Below are 6,000 nucleotides of genomic sequence, written 5' to 3'. Positions count from 1 at the left end.
GGAGGTGGCGTCGGGCGAAGCCGTCCGGGGTCGGGGGCTCTGGGGAGCGAGTGGGCGCGGGCTGACGGCCGGAGGGTGTGAGGGTGGCCGGGACCGGCAGAGCTGGGACTGCTCCCCATTCCCCGCGGGGCGCTGTGTGGCGTTGTCCCGGGCACCGCACCCCGAACGAGTAGGTGCTCCAGGATCCGGGGTCCCGGGAGGGATTGGGGTCCGAGGAGGCTTCCAGGGCGGGGTGTGAGCTCTGAGCCTCCAGGGCCTCCCCTAGCAGTGGGAGGGGGGGGATGTGTGGCAGAGACCCCCGGGTCAGCAGGGCTGCCCTGGCCTTTGGCGCCGGCCTGACCCCGCCGAGAGGGGCCGCTTCTCCAGCCAGGGGTGGCTTTGGAAGGGGAGCTACTGTGAAGCTTTGTGTGAGGACAAGGAGGCACCAGCATGTGCGGAGTGCTTCTTCTTTCGTGCTTCTGGGGAAGTGTTGAAGGGAATCCAGTAACCAGAGGCTACAGATTGTTTTCGTAGTAGAAACTTGAACGTTTGCTCACTCTGCGGGGGTTTGGAATGTTTGAATGGAAATGACTCTGAATTGATCAAACGCTTTTATTTCCTCGAAGGAACGTCGCTAGAGATGTTCCATTTCTTGAGTGACAGTAGTTTGAATCAGTCGTCTGTGTAGCTGGTTTTCGAGGGAGTGTTTCCTGCGTTTTCCAAAATATTAAATTAGGATGGGGTATGTGGTCGTCACCTGCCTCGCGGAAGGAGAAGTGAAAAACTTTGTTAGCATCCAAGTTATAGTACTAGAAACTGAAATATAGAGCCTTAGTGTAAGCAACTAAATAAAGTGAAAGTACATTTCTGTGTCTGTAATTGAACACCAAATGTTTTTAAAACAAAAAATTCAAGACTTAGGGTGCCAATTATTATTAATAGCTATTGTCTTTTAAGAGCTTACTATGATGTAGATGCATAAAGTACACCAAAGTACATTATCTAATCCTCACAACTAAACCCTTAGGGCTATGTGGCATTTGCCCCATTTTATTTATTTATTTTTGTCTGTGTTGGGTCTTCGTTTCTGTGCGAGGGCTTTCTCTAGTTGCGGCGAGCGGGGGCCTCTCACTGTCGCGGCCTCTCTTGTTGCGGAGCGCAAGCTCCAGACGTGCAGGCTCAGTAGTTGTGGCTCACGGGCCTAGTTGCTCCGCGGCATGTGGGATCTTCCCAGACCAGGGCTCGAACCCGTGTCCGCTGTATTGGCAGGCAGATTCTCAACCACTGTGCCACCAGGGAAGCCCTGCCCCATTTTATAGATGAGAAAACTGAGGTGTGGAGAGGCTAAGCACTCAATTATTAAGAGCTGGAGTTAGTACACTGAGGGTTCAGTGTTTCTAAAACCTATACACCTTAATATATACACCTCACTGTCTGGCATAGCCCATTTTTCTTTTTTAGTTCTCTAATAGTGATCTTTATTATTCACTTTTAGATTTTTGTCCTCGCAATTAGAAAAACAGGTTGGCTTCTTTCTGACTCCTAGTACATTCTTTTTTTCTGGCCGTGCCACGCAGTGGTATCTGTGGCACCTAAATTCCCCAACAAGGGATGGAACCCGTGCCCCCTGCAGTGGAAGTGCCGAACCCTAACCACTCCTAGTACATTCTTGGAGTCCCTTCACACTGGGCCTACATTAGAGGAAACAATGGATGACATTGGCCTGAGAAGGGGGACAAGATAAATGTGTGGACAGGTGGGAGAATCAATATAGTTATGCATCAAGCATAAGTAACATTTCCACACCACTATTAACTCAAGTAGCGTAGTTCACTCTTTTCCACCTAGCTTAGCACACAAAGTGTTCGTGTATTCAAGCATCAGTATTGGACTTAATAGATGTACAGAGGATTGCTCAGTCCATGCCCTGGAGGAGCTTACAGACTACCCTGGCACGCCTACAATACAAAGCCGATCCAGGAGCTATTATTTTGCTTAAGTCTAACTGGTGTGTCTGTTCTCCTTGATTATGTTGATGTTTCCATTCATCCTTTCATATATTCTGAAGAAGCGCAAATGCTTTTTAAAATTTATAATTTGACTTCCTTTTTAAGAGTTTGCAGTTGTTCCTTATTGTCTCGGTATGAGTTTTGTATTTCTCTGCCCAGCTTCTGCTCTCTCCAACATAGATTTCTCTAGGGAAATTGGTTCCTTGTCCGTGGTACACAGTTTAGTACCACTATGTCTACATATATATCCTGTGTGAGAATGCTTCCTTTCTGCCATTTCGTGACTTTTTCTTTCAAAACATGCCTAAAACCCAACTCTTATTTACATTAATGCCTCTTGAATGTTTTGTCCTTTCTTCATATGCAGCCATCAGTTTAGTCCTGCCTGTTATCCCTCACATCCATTTGGTTTCCAGAGTTTCTCCCACCTAGGCTTTTTTATAGGCTGCTGCCAAGCTAATCTTCCTCAGCCATCCACACAAAGGGTTTAAGAGATTTCCCATTTGTATTCAGTGCTTAGAGCAGTACTTGAGGCTTATGATTAGGGCCATCTTTGTGTATCCAACCAGAAATCTCACATCCCACTACTGCAAACCCTCGATTCCAGCGTTTTCTATTTTTCCACCCACTCCTGACTTTTCAGCCTTTTCACTACATATTTAATTTTGCCCCTTTTGGGAGTGTGAGGAGAGAAGTTCTCAGTCCTGACTTCCTATACTGCTTTAGTTTGTGAACTCTTTATTTCCCTGAACTGTATAGAACTTACACTTGGTGTTTATTTCTACCATGTTGCACTGTTACTTAAAAATACTCTCGAACATGTTATAAGTATTTCTTTTATGGTCTCAGAACCTCGCACTATGTTTTATATTCTGTTCCACTTAAATGCTTGTTGTTTAAATTAATTCTGTTTGACTTGAGTATTCCTTTAGTGTTTATACTGTTATATGTAAGTACAGTTTATACAGAATTAATTGAGAATTCTGTGTACAATCAGGAAAAGTCATGTGATGTGGTAAAAGAAGCAGTTGGTTATTAGATTTGGTTATTAGCCCCAACTTCTAGATATGCAGAAAATGGGGATGATACCTACTTTGTCTAGTTTATGAGATTGTGAAGATCAAATGAGAAAATTGTATTGGCATTTGAGGTTGCTATTTTGTATTGTTATTAATAGGAGGGCTGATGTTCAACCAGCAATTCCCACTGGGCCACGTGTGTTTTGATTGGTTAGACATTCTTTCTGATTGGTTGGTACCACTGGGGTGCTAGTTGTTAATACTTTTAATATCACCCCTGCAGAGAGGCATCGGTATTCGAAGAGGGAAGTGAGTATTCTAGACTGAAGTGACTGGGGGAGGCTTCCTGGACACTTTAGGACTTAAACTGACTTTGAAGGGTGGCTAGAATTCAGTTGGGCAGAGAGGGGGATTTGATGAGTGTTAAGCTCTCTCTTTGTAAGCTGTGTCCCCCAGCTCCCCTAGGGTAGGAAGCAAAGCTTCTATTGTCTGGCTGGCAAGTTACTCTTTATAGAGTTAATTTCCTTATTCTGACATGTGGGGTTTAGATATATTAACCACTGTTATTTTTTCCCAAATTCTAAAAATTCTCTAATATGTGACTGGAAACAGAAAGGTAATCTGAGTGGGATGAGTAAGGGAGAGTAATATAATGGGATGCCCACCAGTGCTAGGCATTCAAATGTTGAAAGTCATAAGTCATTGAGTTTACAGATGGAAAAGCATAACTCTAGAGCTTAGGTGAATTTCTCAGGGTTGGGCAGAACCAGGACAGGAACTTTGATTTTTCTGATTCTAGATCTTGTGTCCTATATGGCAGTTTAAAATGTGAAGGATTTGGAGGGGGGAGGAACAGAGTTAATGGAGTGGCTTACCTAAGTGAAGTTACCTTGAATTTCACAGAGCTTAAGAAAAGTGAGTTCTGAAAGTGGGAGGGAGGGGGAATAATTATAGGTTATAAAGTCCTCAAGAGAAGGTCAGTACCTTTTTTATACTGCTGAAAAAAGGGCCTGGTGTAGTGCTTTTTTTTTTTTTTTTTGCGGTACACGGGCCTCTCACTGTTGTGGCCTCTCCCGTTGGCGGAGCACAGGCTCCGGACGCACAGGCTCAGCGGCCATGGCTCACGGGCCCAGCCGCTCTGCGGCATGTGGGATCCTCCTGGACTGGGGCCCGAACCCACGTCCCCTGCATCGGCAGGCGGACTCTCAACCACTGCAGGGAAGCCCATGTAGTGCTTATTGATTGAGAAAAGTAGGCTTATAGTAGTTTGGAAGAAATTTTGGTTTAATTGAAGTGGGATGTAATTGAAAGGCCTTGTAGCACATGGTTAGGTTTAGAATTTTAGATGATCTACTTTGTTGTTGAAATTAAATGGGGAGGAACTTCCCTGGTGGCACAGGGGTTAAGAATCCACCTGCCAATGCAGGGGACACAGGTTCGAGCCCTGGTCCGGGAGGATCCCACCTGCCATGGAGCACCTAAGCCCATGCACCACAACTACTGAGCCTGTGCTCTAGAGCCCATGAGCCACAACTACTGAAGCCCATGCTCCTCAACAAGAGAAGCCACCTCAATGAGAAGCCCTTGCACCACAACGAAGAGTAGACCCTGCTCACAGCAACTAGAGAAAGCCCTTGCACAGCAACGAAGACCCAATGCAGCCAAAAATAAATAAATGAATAAATAAATTAATTAAAAAAAAGAAATTAAATGGGGAACGGACATGTTCAAAATAATGAAGAAGGAGATAAATCTTGTTCCTGTGGGGAAGGATGCTCCTGTGAAGACTTTTGTTGACAGCTTCTCCTAGGCCTAATTGAAACAGTTTCCTGAACTCAGTGCTGTTCTTTAGTACAGTTGTATTGTATCAGATATGTTCATGTCTAATGACGTGGGTTTTGAAAATGCCAGTATCCTATGGATGGCCCTTTTGATATGAGAACATGTCTTTTCAAACCACAGAGTCCCCTGCACATGTCAAAAAACCTCATGCCTTTTGCTGTTCTTTCTTGGTCATGGCTTGCATAATGCAACTTTTTCTGAACAAATGGATGCTGGTTTGATACCATGTGATTGAGTCACATCTTCACTTCCTGGTTCTGGAATTGACAGCAGATGCTGGCATGTTTCTCAGGAATTTTCATGTCTTGTTACATAGAACTGGCTGAAGAAAACTTTTGGAATCTTCTCAAAATTTATAGTCTGTCTTGACCCAGCCTAACTGCAATACTTAGGATAATATTTAATGCATTACTTAATGTAATTTTCTCAATATCAAATCTAAGCAGTTTCCATACACATTAAGATTTGCTGCTATGCTGAATTAGATCCAGGTTTAGCTGTACAGTTTTAGTCTAAAACTGCAAGTAAGTTTCTTATGGTTACCCTTTTTACATGTGAGCTTAATGATTGATTGACTTGTAGGCTTTTTGCCTTAGACACTTTATCAAACACTAGTGGAGTAAGTCTGATTGGTTTTATGGGTCCAATTTTATAGATCAAATCTGGCCTTTTGTAAAGCTGCTCCCTCATTTTGGCAATCTGAGAGCAATATACATTATACAGAATGACTTATAACAAAAATATTATGACTTGCAGGATATACACACAGGTTGCTTTGACATTTCTGTGAAGGTTCAGTGGTCCTTGCATCATTTTATCAATCTGAAAGGAATATATTTTAAGAATGTGCTAGGAATTCTACCTGCCTTGTCTCATTTAATTCGCATAACCAGCCTTGGATGATAGTTGTGTAATAGTACAAAGGCTTCTTACTTTTGTACCAGTTAATTTCCAAAAGACTCTTTTTAAGTCCGTTTGTTCCCAGGTCCAGTGACCAGTGCCTAGGAGACAACTGTAGATTTTGATAACATTGGTTTTAACCCAGGATTCTTTTCAGCTCTCTTAAACATTATCTAAAGATGTTAATATTTTGTCATTCATATATATATATATTTTTTGCGGTACGCGGGCCTCTCACTGTTGTGGCCTCT

The 6,000-nt window shown here is 43.4% G+C and overlaps 1 protein-coding gene across 1 annotated transcript in view; it reads left to right on the top strand.

The window, feature by feature from the left end:
• TGFBR1 (transforming growth factor beta receptor 1) overlaps positions 1–6,000 on the top strand; it is a 63,807-nt gene that overhangs the window by 334 nt on the left and 57,473 nt on the right. The window lies entirely within an intron of this gene.

The sequence above is a fragment of the Lipotes vexillifer genome, unplaced genomic scaffold, assembly GCF_000442215.2.
Source record: "Lipotes vexillifer unplaced genomic scaffold, Lipotes_vexillifer_v1.1 scaffold809, whole genome shotgun sequence".
Classification (NCBI taxonomy): domain Eukaryota; kingdom Metazoa; phylum Chordata; class Mammalia; order Artiodactyla; family Lipotidae; genus Lipotes; species Lipotes vexillifer.
Note: the sequence above shows the minus strand (reverse complement) of the source record. Positions and strands in the feature narration are given on the sequence as shown.